The 13,473-nt window shown below is 43.2% G+C and overlaps 1 protein-coding gene across 1 annotated transcript in view; it reads left to right on the forward strand.

Moving 5' to 3' along the window:
- Positions 1 to 10,761, forward strand: part of LOC133878574 (NADH dehydrogenase [ubiquinone] 1 beta subcomplex subunit 7) — a 38,836-nt gene extending 28,075 nt beyond the window's left edge. Inside the window, exon 2 of the mRNA XM_062317141.1 lies at positions 10,488 to 10,761. The gene's annotated coding sequence lies outside the window, so the exon portion shown is untranslated. The remainder of the gene's footprint in view (positions 1 to 10,487) is intronic.
- Positions 10,762 to 13,473: the final 2,712 nt, after the last annotated feature.

Raw genomic sequence — 13,473 nt, forward strand, 5'->3', positions numbered from 1 at the left:
ACCATCATTTGCGAAGGTGGTGAGGTCAGAGGGCCCTGTCAAGTTAAGGATTCCGCTGGTTGAGAGGCGTGACTTTGATCTTCTCGCGACAATGAGACCAACATCCACAGAGGAGGTGAGACTGGCCCTAGACTGCTCTGTGTTGGAGAAGGAACCGTTGGGTAAGGACTTGCTACTGAAACTGCAGGGCAAGGAACATCCAGCATGCTCTCTCTGCCCAAGGAACACCAGGATCAGTGAGGAAGATTTTGCTTCGTTTGAATATGCGAACGTGTTGGAACCATCTAGTGAGGTTGATGGGTCGGGTCCTTGGGTCGTTCGTTTGCTTTCGAGTTGGGTCTTAAACCCAATTTCAGTTTTAAAAGTTTCCGTTTGAGCCGGGTTTTGACGAAGCTCAATTCTAAGAAGCAGACTAAGGTTACGGGTCAAGGGCTCCCTTTGGATCTTGAAGTGGGTTTTGAGTTCTCTTTGGGTCTTCTACGGCCAAAGGTGATGATGACGGTTGACATGGGCGGTGGGCTGTCTGCTTCGACCAGTTCTGAGATGTCTAAAGGTGTTGAAGAGTTGTCCTTTCCTCTTGAAGGCAGCAGCTCTTGCTTGAACATGTCGTTGGCCACTGATCTCTTTGTTTCCTAGGGATTTGCAAAACAGGCAGTAGATACTGTGCATTCTCTTCAGTTGCCGGTAGGGTTTGGGCCGGTTCTTTTGTTCCGGAGTCTTCCATGTGTGCCTCCTATCCCGTGCAAGCCTCTGCATTTCCAGGCATGTCGTTGCCGGCGATCTCTGGTCATGTTTCAGCGTTTTCTGGGTCCCCTTTTGCGAAAGCCTCCTCTGCCTCCAGAAGCAGTGAGTGTCCCCTTTGGGTGCTTGGATTTGGATTCTAAGGGGTTTTCTCCAGTGCTCGACTTCTCTGAAGTTGGGTCAAATTCCTTTGATGTCTCTTCTTTGGGGGTAGCTGCATTGGGAAAAGTCTTTTCTCTTCCGGTAATGTCGGAGTGTGGGGCTCCCATCTACCCGTTCAAGTCCAAATCGGTTCTGAGATATCACCAGAGATCAAAGGTAGGCAGAGGTGCTCAGATGGATGCTTCTTTGTTTGACGAGGCTATGATAGCTCTTAGTGCTCCGACGACGCTGTTTTTGGGTGCTTCTTCTCAGGCCTTGGACGGGACCCTAGTCTAGTCCTTGCTGAAGCCAGGTGGGGTAGTGGTCGATAAGTCTCCTCCGTCTAGATTTCTTCGACGAGGTTTCTTTCTCCCGAGTGTTCCCTCCCCTTTGAGTGGTTGCACTTCTCCAATTGTTGAGAAGGGTGTGAATTTCAGGTTGGATGGCTTGATCCAATCTCAGAAGTGACTGGTAGGTTTTGGCCCGTCTAGGGATATTGTTGTGTCGGATCAAAGGGGATGAGGTTTGGGTTGGGGAGGAAAGAGACTCCCCTTACCCCTTGGGTGTTTGTCTTCCCAACATGCCCTTGGATTGGGCGTCGGATGGTGTTGAGGATGAAGATTCGTCCTTCGTGATTTTGGATGCCATCGAAGAGGATTTCCATCAGGTTAACAAGGGTGCGCGTCTTAAGATCAAAGGGAGGAGAGAGGTGTTGAATCTGAAAAGCTCCATTGACTACGGCGATGCAAGCGTGCCCTCTAGGCAAAGGAAAGGAAAGGCTTAGGTTCTGTAGTTTGAGTGCTCCTTGTGGGTTTGTTTGGTTTTTTTTTTTTTTTGTTGCTTTAAGTGCTCCTTGTGGATTTCGAGTTTAAGGGCTTAGGTCCTTGTGAGTTTGTTTAGGTTTCTTTTTGTGGGCTGGTTTGATTGTTCTTGTGTATACTCCCTATGTACTTAGGGGCGTCTTACGCTTTTTTAATAAAACTTTTCTTACTTACCAAAAAAAAATTAATAGAACATCCTCTAGAATGATATTGGGAGGTTAGCCTGCGCTATATCATCGATCTAACCATTTCTAATAACTTATAAAGGGTCGGAAGCATTAAGAAAGTGCTTTTCACAAACTATTCTGAGAAAGAACTTCAGGAGAGAACTCTCTAAATACTCATAAAAAAAAGGGTAGATTGTGGTGGAGATATAACAAGAAAGCTTCTTGTCAAGATTGTGGTGTAGATCAACTTGTCTCGTCGGTGGAGCGTGGTGGTGTGTCCGATGAGTTCCTTGTAGGGGTTGCCATTTGCGGTTGGGGATGGAGAACCGGTTCTTTGTGGAGGCTAAATCCTTCCATTTTTCGTTGGTGAAAGGGTTAGCAGAGCTTCGGGTGGAGGAGAAGAGGAAAGGGTTCTTAGGGGCTGCTGTTTTGGGGACGAGATGCATTGCTTGGCTGTTGTTGATGGTGGAAGAGGTATTGAGAAATCCTGGGATCGAGGATTTTGTCAATTCCTTTAAGGCCCCTCGCTTGGAGAGGTTACAATAGGTCTGGTTGGTTCTTCGAGGTAGCGGTTTATGCCGTGGAAGGTTGGAGAGGGTTGATTCTGTTTCCTGAAGGCCATGATGAGTGGGATTGGAGCCGTGTTTTTGGGGAGCTGAGCAAAGCTCTGGCCTTCTTGGAGCCACGATGGGTTTCTGTCTTCTGGTGGTCCTCCGACAGGGAATAAGCTTGGGAAAGGAAGCAAGATTTCCGTCGTTCGCGGAGGTGGTGCACTCGGCAGCAATCGTCTCTATCATTGGTTACCGACCTCTGAGTCAGTTATCAGGTTCATGGGGTGCGGTAGAGGTTGAAGACGCACGGCCGGTGGCGGAATGGTGCAAGTTGGAGAAGCTTCATCAGCTGGGTATGGAGATGGAGGTGATTCGGGAGGTGGTGGATTGCTTCGCTCTAGAAATGCAAACGTTTGGTCCCTTGGGTAAGAACCTTTGTGTTGATGATCGCTTCAGTTTGCGAGACTTCAGAGGTAGTTCGGCTTGTGTGTCTAGGGATGTAGAAGTTGAGGTTGACGCTTCAATGCAAGGTGAGTCTGGTACGTTCATAAAGTTTCTCAAGTTGTTTGGATGCTTCTCCAAGGCTTTAGATTGGGTTTGTGGGCTTTCGAAGAGATTGGGCTTTAAGTCCTCTTTTGGGCTTAAACGTAGGGTGGGTGATTTTGTGGTGGGCCGGGTGATTAAGAGGTATAAGGCTGCTCTCAAAGGTTTCCAGTTTTGGCTAGGTCCAGTCGGTTGGTGCTTAAGCCAATGCCAAGAGGGTTGCTGTGGATTCTGGTTTGATCCCTCGTTGGTTTCTGGTGAGGATGCGGGACGGGTCTTAGGTCCGGGTGCGAGTCCAAGTTTGGGGTTTGACTAGATCTCTCTCCTCTCCCCCGGAGGCGACGTCTTCGGCAGCCATAGTTACAGAAGCATTTCCTGGTATGTGGTCTTCGACGACTTTTCCAGGTTCCCTCTTTGGTCCCATCCAACTATACTTTGGACTGGAATCTATTCTGGCATTTTCTGGGTGAGACTCTTTTGCTCAGGTGTCGTCTATGCACGCCTCTTCTTCTCCTTCTACGCATGTATCTACGCCATCTTTCCCTACCACTTCTATCCCTATTGTGCAAGTCTCTGGTCAAGCTCTTTCTGAGCACGATTCGGGTTTTGAGGTGTTTCCTTCTGTGCCAAGCATCGTTGTTGTTGGGTCAAATTTTCTGGGGGCGGCAACATTGGGTGAACGGCTTTGGCTCTCGCTTCCCGTGATGTCGGAGTCTGGGGCACCTATCTATCCGTTGGAGTCTAAGTCGGTGTTAAGGTTTTCTCGGAAGTGGAAGGATGTGCAGCTTAACAAGAGCTTGATTGCTGAGTCTTTGGCAGCGTTCACTGCCTCTCCTCCTCCGTTGGGTCCTCTTTCTTCGCCTCCTATGGAGATCATGGCCGCTAGGGAGCCTCCGGTCAGCTTTGTTGGGTGTGGGTTCCTTCTTCCATGCAGTCCTTCCCCGTCATTTGAGGTCGGAGGATCTTCGAGGGGAGGTGATTTTGAAGAGGTTGTTGGTTCTCTTGGGGCAATGTTCGACGTTATGTTGTGCCTTCATGCTGTGGGGATTTCCTTTGAGGGGAACGAGACGGGTTTTATGGATGTTATGGCTCAAGTGGTTGAGGGGCAACTTCTTGAGGTCTCTGTCTCCACTCCTAAAATTAAAGGGAATAGAGAACTTCATAACCTTGGGTGCAATATCAATTATAATGCTAGGAGTCTTGGTTCTACTCAGGGCAAAAGCAAGAGGGCTTTGCTGTGATGTGTTATTGCTGAGGGTTTTTTGGCTGGTTTTTGCTAGGGTTTTTTGGGATTTCTGTTGTGGTTGGGTCTTTGTGGGATTTTTTCTTGTTTCTTTGCCCTTTCTGTTTTTGTGTCCTTCTGTATATTTCTTGTATGCTCAAGGGTGCCTATGTGTTTTATAAAATTTCTCTGATTACCTATAAAAAAAATAAAAAAATGAAAAAAATTGTTTTACGCATCATGCTATTTTTTATTTGTTTTTGCCCAAAATAAAAGTGAAAGAACTTTTCCCCAGGAATGGGGAGGGGGTCAGGGCAGATGATGTTGTCCTACTTTTGGTTTCTTCTTTATCTTGGGTTTATACCATAAACTTAGATATATATGGGGAAACATATTTGTGCTTTCATGTCAATTGAGAGTTCTTACTTTATTTGATGAGGATGTGCGGTTTCAGGGAGAAATGACACTTTTGGATAGCACATTGTATTTGTTCGGTACGTTTTTCTGTTTTGGTGAATGGCAATCTGTCTGATTTCTTTAGTATCTCATGTGGTTTAAAAAAAGGAGATCCATTGTCACTATTTCTGTTTGGTTTTGTTATGGAGGTCTTAAGTAAAATGCTTTGTGCAACTCTTAATGGGGAATTTCTCTCAAGCTTTTTTGTGGAGTCTAAGCATTGTGGTGTGGTTAGCATATCTCACGTGTTGTTTGCGAATGACACTTTGGTTTTTTGTGCGGCCAATCTTGACAACCTACACTATCTAAGTGCCTTATTTTTATGTTTCGAAGTTGTTTATGGTTTAAAGATTAATCTAGCTAAGTCAGAATTGTTTCTTGTGGGTAATGTTGATAATGTGGATGGGTTGACTGGCATTCTGGGCTGCAGGGTTTCTTATATGCCTTTGAAGTGTCTTGGTCTTCTGTTGGGGGCCTCTTATAAGGCCAAGTTTATTTGGGACGGTGTTATTGAGAAGATAGAGCGTCGGTTGGCTAGTTGGAAAATATTGTACTTGTTTAAGGGTTGTAGGGTTACCCTTATCTAGAGCACTCTTTCCAATTTGCCTACGTATTTCATATATCTTTTTCCTTTCCTTGCTGGTGTTGCAAACCACATAGAGAAGCTTCATTGGGATTTCTTATGGGGTGGGCTAGGTGATGAGTTCAAATTTCATCTGGTAAGCTTGTCTAATGTTTGTTCTCTGAGCTCTAAGGGAGGGTTAGGGGTTCGAAACTTGCTGATGTTCAATCATACTCTTTTAAGAAAATGGCTATGGCATTATGTGCATGAGAGGCTTGGCAGAGAGTTGTGGTGAATTCTAAATTGGCAGTTCGTGGGGTAGATGGTCTAATGAGCCTCTTGGCTCGTATGAGGTGGGGTTGTGGAAGAATATCAGGAGGGGTTGGGGGATGTTTTCGAGTCATACTAAATTTGAAGTGGGAGATGGCTTCAATATTATATTATGGTATGACTTATGGTGTGGGGATAAGGCCCTTAAAGAAGCTTTTCCGAATTTATTTAGTATTGCTTGCGTGAATGATACTTATGTAGCAGTTCATTTAGAGCTTTCTAGTAGCTTTCATCAGTGGAACGTAAGGTTAGTTAAAGCGGCTCATGATTGGGAGTGGGCCCTCTCCAAAAAAGAGTTGTTCGATGTTAGATCCTTCTATAGTGTCCTTGTTTGTAATGATGGCACTCCCTTCCCTTAAAAGAGTATTTGGCGGATTGAGGTACTTTTGAGAGCTGTTTTCTTTATTTGGTCAGCTGCCATAGAAAAGACCTTTACTATGGATAACCTTAGGAAGTGGCATGTCTTTCTAGTCGATTGGTGTTGTATGTGCAAGAGCAACAGAGAGTTTGTGGATCATCTTCTTCTTCATTGAGGTTGCTTATGTCTTGTGGAAGGCTATCTTCAGTCGTGTTGGGCTATCTTAGGTTAAGCCTAGACGAGTAGTAGACTCGTTTGCTTGTTGGAGGGGGATTTTTGGTAGCACTCAGAAAGCAGTTGTGTGGAAGATGGTGCTACCTTCATGCCTTTTGTGGTATCTTTGGAGGAAAATAAATTATAGAAGTTTCGAAGACCACGAGAGGACGGTAGTAGAGTTTAAGTCTTTTTTCTTCGATACTCTTTACTTTTGGACAGTTGCGTTAGTCTTTTCTAATTTGTTTAATTTTCATTATTTTCTTGTTCTTTTTTCTTCTTCTAGCTAAAGTGTTTTTTTTTTATGTACTTCATGTGTACTATTTATAAAAAATATATATATACTTCATGTGTACCTAGGTTGCCTTTTTTGCTTGTTGATGATGTTTCGATCACTTACTGAAAAAAAAGAAAAAGAAAAAAGAAAAAAAGTGCTTAGTAGAATATGCCATAAGATAGAGTATGTATAATTAATCATCGGTAACTTTTAATTGGTTTCAGATCCAACAGTTATTATTAAAGGAATTACACATTTTTTTTAAAAAAAAACGCACTTTTTGTGCTTTAGATACATTTTGCTTGGCGAGTAATAAGCATATTTCCTTCGGCTTATTGCACTTATGCAGACTTTTAACAACTACAGTTTCTCGAAACGGTTATTATTAAAGGAATTACTTTTTTAGTGAAAAGAAATAATAAGTGTAAGTTTTTTTTTTTCCCTCTTTCTTGGCCTTTGCTCTCTCATCTATGCTCCAGGTCCTAGTTGGGTTCGCTCCCCTTCGGGGATATGGAGAATCGGTTCTATGTGGAGGCTTAGTCGTTTTTGTTCTCGGTGGCCAGTGGGGCTTGGGATTGTAGAGCTCAGAGTAGTGGAAAAGCATAAAGCTTTGTAGTGGTGATCCTTTTGGGATCTTGTTGCATCGTATGGCTATTGTCAATGCTAGAAGAGGCTTTGCGTAATCCTGGACTTGTAGATTTCGTGAAGTCTTATAGGGAGGGGGGGTCTAAGGTGACCATCATGCGAAGAAGTGAGAATAGTTCTGGCCGTTTCTTGGCGGTGGTGGTCTATGACTATGACATGGGTGGCCGGAAAGGTCTGGTTCTGTTTTTCGAAGGTCGTGATGGGCGGGGATGGAGTTGTGTCTCTGGTGAGTTGTCTAAAGTCAGCTTTTTTTGAAGACGCTAGGAAGACGATGGGAAAGGCAGTTGGGTCTCTGTCGTTCACGGAAGTGGTGCATACAGCAGCTCCTGTCTCTATCAAGGGCACCGAGAAGCAACACAGTGTTGCATACGTTGTGTCAGAGCTAGTAGAAGCGTGGCAAGCAATGGCTTGGGGTGATTTGGAGAAGCATTTTCCGGTGGGGATGGAGTGCTCGGCGGTGGAACGGCAGCCGGTGGATTGTTATGGGTTGGAGAAGCATTCACTTTATCCTCTAGGCAATACCCCTTGTGCTATTGATGGCTCCAGGAGTGCTTTGGCGTGTTGCAGTGTTTTAGAGGGTGATGGTGACCTTTCAGAGAAGGAGAAGGCAAGTGTTTTCAGGAACCTTCTCGAGCTTTTTAGGGAGTGGATCGTTTGGGCAAGCAAGCTCCCGCCGAGGTTGGGCCTCAAGCATTTTGGGCTTAAACGCAAGGCGAGTTGTTTAGTGGTGGGCTGGATGTTTAAGAGGGCTAAGGCAGTTTTAAGAAGGGCCCATTTTCGGGTTTGATCCAGGCGTTTGGGCTCCAAGGCCTCTTCCAAGCCTTCTGACCTTGCTCCCGGGTTAGTTGGAGATTCGGGTTTGGCGCTTTTCACGCTTGTTTGGAGGAGTGTCGGGGGCTTCGACCTACATGACTTTCGTCGGCAGTGGATCTGCTTCGGGTTCGACGGTGTCCTCTGCTCCAATTCTGGATCTCATTGTGGGCTCGACAGTGTCCTCTACAGTGGGTCTGGATCTTGCTGTTTCACTGATGTGTTTAGATCTTGGCATTGGTGGGCTTTGTGCCAAGATCTCGCTATGACTCTTGCCTGTGCCTCCGCCTTGGTGAGGCTTGCCAGTGGGGATCCTCCTTTGCCGTCTTTGTCGGAGGCCAACTCCGGGTTGTTGGAGCTGGTTGCTGTATAGAACTCCGCTAGAGCTGGTCAGCATGACCAGTTTGCCTTGCCGGAGCTTGGCTCCGTCTTCGGCTCTAGTTGGGTTTGGTCCAGCACTCCTGGATGTTCCCAACAACTGCTCTTCAAGTGCGGATGCATTAGGTAAAAGGCTACGTTATTCTCTCCCTGTGATGTAGAGTCTGAAGCTCCTTTTTATCTGTCGAAATCCAAGTCGGTGCTCAGATACTTCTAGAAGCATAAGGTTGGCAGATTGGATGAGCATATGCTTGCGGAGGCTTTAGAGGCTTTCAGTGCTCCTATGGCTCCTTCTATGCTGTTATTTGAGGTTGCTGCCAAGCCCTTGTCAGCACTAGCGAGAGATGGGGTAGTGTCTATGCCTGGGCCATCTGAGACGAGGCCTGTCAGCCTCTTCTTCGGCGTGGCTTCCTTCTCCCAAGTTGTGCGGTCCTTCCTCCGTCAGAATTGGATGGGTCTCCTCTCTCTTCGGTCCAGTCTATGCTTGGGTGTCCTCCTCTGTTGTCTTTCTCAGGGGTGGATGAATCTTCAAGGGGAGGTGGTTTTGAAGAGATTGGTGGTCCTCCCGAGGCAACGATTGATCTTAACTTCTGTTTTCAAACTTTGGGGGTCTCCCACGAGGGGAATGTGAAGGGCTTTTTAGACTTTATGGCTCAAGTTGATGCTGAGCAGCGTCAAGAGGCTCCAGTTTCCACTTTTAAGTTTAAAGGGAGTCGTGAAGTGAAGAACTTAGAGTGCACGATTAATTATGATGCCAGGAGTTTTGGTTTCAGCCGGAGCAAGGCAAGAGGGCCACTAATGTGATGTAATAGTCTATGGGTTTTGTGGGTTGGTTATGTTGGGGTGTTTGGGTGTCCTCTTATTTTTGGGTTTTGCAGGTGTTTTTCCTTTCTTCCATCTTTTTTCCTATTTTGGGGTCCTTTTTGTATACTTTATGTATGCTTAGGGGTGCTTTTATGTTTTTTTTATTAATTTCTTTGCTTATAAAAGGAAAAAAAAAAAAAATAGAAAGTGCACTTTTTAGTGTTTAGCGCTTATTTAAAAAGCAGGCACTTTTTATGCTCTAGGTGCAGTTGATTACATGCTGTTTGCTTTAGGGTAAGAAGCATTTTTCCTCTGGCACTACTCACTTTTAGCGCACCTACACGCACCTTTAACAACATTGCAGTCTCTCTCTGATAGTCGATGTACAAAAGAACATAAAAAGGAACCCATGTTCTGCATATCACTCATTGCAGGCGATGGCTCAAGGCCATGTACTTGTTGATGCTACCCATGGTGTTCAGCACACCCCAAGGTAGTTGGCATTCATCTGCTCTTGGTGCCCTTTTGGAAGGCATCCATGGATTTCCCTGTGCATACTTATGGAGCTCTTTGTTATCCAAGTAACCAATGTATTGGCCTTCTCAATACAGTCTCTCTTGTCCATCGCTATGCTTGCTTGCCCTTCTCTATGGTTTCGGGAAGACCAAAATCTGAATTGTAGAGTGTAAAGAGTGTTTTAGAGAAAGATCTGAATTGTGGAGTGTTAAGAGTGTTTTTAGAGAGAGAGATAGAGAGAATTAGGTAGATGATTTTCTTTGGTTGGAAGTGTTTGATATTTGAAGGAGATTCTTGATTTATGGTGAATTTACCTTGGAGGGTGAATTAAGAGATGTCGAATACCAAGCTTGCAGCTGGAGGTTTGGAACATAGCGTTTAAGGTCATAGGGAGGCCATTGCTGAATGATACAAGTTTATAAATGTTATAGCTTTTATGACCTGGGCTTGGTGAAAAATAATGGGAAATGACTTTTGAATATGTAAACTTACTTGACTACTGTATGTTGTTGTGTGACTAGAGTATTAAACTTTTCAATGAGAAGCACCCACGCTCTGTGCTCATCTAAGTGACCTACAGTGAGAGACAAGTAACAAGAATCTTAAGTGGTGACATGGTGGCATAAGAAAGTGATCGTTGTTTAATAGTTGCTGATAATTTACATGTTGGGGGTGCAGTGGTGGAAGGCTTCCCCCAAAGTGTTGTTTGTTGCCGTTTGGAAGTAAAACTGGCAAGATACTAGATGTTATAAAAGGTTATCCGAGCTATGTTTCTAACCTTTTTAATTAGACAAAGATCTCATCGGAAAAGGGCAAGTTGAATATATCAAGGACTCTTTCGAAAGGTTTTTTCTGCCTTTCATATCATCCATTGGGGTCGCTCAGCTTTTACATTTCTTTTATTTATTTATTTATTTTTGTGTATAATAACACTGGTTCTAATTTTTGACAGGCATGTTGAAACTGCTCAGTTGTGGATGCTCTGATGTTTTTAACTGCTATGGATGGGAAGTTATTTGAAACAAATATGAGGGAGAGAGAGAGAGACAGACAGACTCCTTACATTTAATTCCTCAGTTTGCAACAGTGTCAACGTACGGAATGAAAATTTCCTCAGTAACAAAGGATAAAGCTTGCTTCTTGCTATTGATTGATTGCAATTGTGTTGGCCAAGCCTAGATTTCTCCTTTTCAGATTAATAATCAAAGGCTTTGATTGTTGCTTAATCATGTCATTTTTCTTTTTACCAATAAAAATCCCGATAAGCCCGCGTAGTCCTCCCCCTCCAATTGCTGCACTCATTGAGATTTTGTCATACACCCAGTCTTCAAGTCTCCATCCATCAAACTCAAACTGTGCATTCATTCTAGCTTAAACCCTAACCCGATAAACAATAGTGGACAATAGCAAAAAGGGATTATAATACCCCGAACATTTTGGTTTGTTTTAATAGTAAAGTTAATTGTTATAGTTTGGACTGTCTACCTGCTAATATGAATAAATTGCGATTGATTAGAGTTGTAGGTTGTCTGTTTGCTCCATTATGTTATTATAGCGAAATTCAAGCAAGAGGAGGGAGGAGGAGTTTGAGCTAAAAACGCAATCCCATGCGCTTTGCCTACACAAGCCAATTAATGTATGTTGGGCCGTCGGGCCGCTGACCTTTCTTGCTACTACATTGGGCCTTTTATCAAGATTGAAACTTGATAAAGATAAATACAATAACCAAGAAATCTAGTTATAGGACCTCCTTTTTTATAAGAATTGCAAATTGACCCTTTTTCCTGGTTCTCAAAATTTATAAAAGGTACCCCTTTTCTTTTCTTTTTTTTTTTTTTGTTTTGTTTATGCACAACTCACGCCTCACAGGTTTAAAATCAGGACATGCTGGACAACAACTCAAGCTCAAGCCTCGAGGTCAGCATTTTTTCAGCATTTTGGTCAACGTAACTCAACTTAAGCTTTGTAATTGAAATGATGCATTTTGCTAAAGACTAAAATGTAAACGGCACTGTTGCGTTCAAGGCTAACCTAAAATAGTTCAAAATTCTGAAACTGAAAGCCTGAGATTCTTAAAAGTCGTTTGCCACTTGCTTTGCCGGTAATGTCAATGCCCTGATTAGTTGGTGAGGGAGGACAACCAGGGTATCCTAAAAAATTTAACCCGAAGTAAGAAATATTTGAGAGTCGAGAGGGACAAATTCTCGACCCTCTCGTTCCACCCCTCATACAACAGGGTCCTGCTCAACTGAAATTATGTCAAGTCTTGAAAAACCAATATATGTGTTTTCTAATTTACCTAACCTTTGAATTTGAATTTTTTATTTTTTTTTGGGCGCTTGTTGTAGATGAAACTTGAGCAGTGGGTTATATATGCAGGCTGAAGCAATTTAGATTGAAGTCTTCACCAAACAAAAGGAAACGGAAAGAATTAGCGGTCAGTGTTGCCAGGTGTGCCCCTTTATTCAATCTACCGCCAAATTCCAATCTTCAAGGATGGAAAATAGATAATAGTCTAGTGAGAGATAGTCTAACTTCTCTCTAGAATTCTTTGGACATCCTTCCAACCCACCACACAACCACCCTTACTTCTCACCTTCTGTCATCTATCTCTTCACCCATCTAATATCTTTATAGTTTTTTAAGCCTTTGGAAATAAGGCATAAGCTCCGGCTATCCATATTTTTTTTTTTTTTCGCATTTTCTTTGTTTTTTCGTGGCTTGAGTCTACACAGCAGTTGTTCCTGATCATTTTCTCCACCTTCTACCGAGTTTTTTGTAAATTTTGGCAAGGGGTTACGTTTATATTTTTCGGATCTAGATCTATACTCCTCCAACAACTATTACAAGACATGCACCTCACCAACGGGTTCACCGGCATTTTCGACATCCACCGATGGTCGCCGTTCACTCCACCGCCATCTGCTCGCCCGTGCGTGGCACACATGCTCTAGAAAGCTCTTTGCTCTTATCTGCGCATGGATGCCATGTCTGCCCTCCCCTTCTTCCACCACGTCAACCACCGGTGGATCAGATCTAGATCTATACTCCCACCCCACTACTTTCATCTGGACCTCTGCTGTTTATGTTATTGTTTCTGTGTTATTGTATTTTTAAACTTATTTATTGTTTCTCTCTCCCCCATGTTCACTTCTGTAATGGTGTTTGGGTCCTTGTGACTCAATACACTTTTCAAATCACATTCAATGGTGACCTTGACTTTGTGGCATCCGTGCCTCAAGCCAATGGCCCCCTGCGTAATTTTATTATTAGGATTGTTTTTGGGTTGTCCAGTTTTTATTATTTTTTATTATTTTTTATTGTAATTGGTTTATCATGTATCTTAAAAAATAAAGAAGTGGAAAATAAGAGTCAAATAAGTGTGGCCCTACTTCTTCAATCATCAATATATTCCCTAGATTACACCTTTTTGGACATGAACATGAACAGGAGAACATCAATCAATAGTTTAACCGCCCAAAAGAGTCTTTAATTATTTATGTCATTTGAGAATATAAATATAATTAAAATAATAGAAATAATATATTGGTGAAGGCAGAAGCTGCTATTTTTGACTCAAAACCATGAAATATGCATGGTGTTGGTGGTGGGTGCCCACCGGCCTAATTAATTATATTTTCATTTTCTACTTCTTCTTCCATATAGATCGAGGTAAAGTGTTCAAATTGAAGAGTCCTTAGACGACCGGAGAAATTAATGGTAAAGTTCAAGAATCACAGAAATTTCAAAAGCGCTTCTTGTCTCTTCAATGGACCACCTTACCTTTTCATCGGTCAGAGAATGAAAGATGCTTATTAAACAAGAAAATGGAGAGGAATTCTCCAGTTGGAATGCTGAACCCAGCAAAAATTCCTAACATAAAATACTATGTAGTTCAATCACAGCAACATATATAATTTAATGGTTTGCAGTTTTAT

This window comes from Alnus glutinosa, chromosome 1 (assembly GCF_958979055.1).
Source record: "Alnus glutinosa chromosome 1, dhAlnGlut1.1, whole genome shotgun sequence".
NCBI lineage: Eukaryota > Viridiplantae > Streptophyta > Magnoliopsida > Fagales > Betulaceae > Alnus > Alnus glutinosa.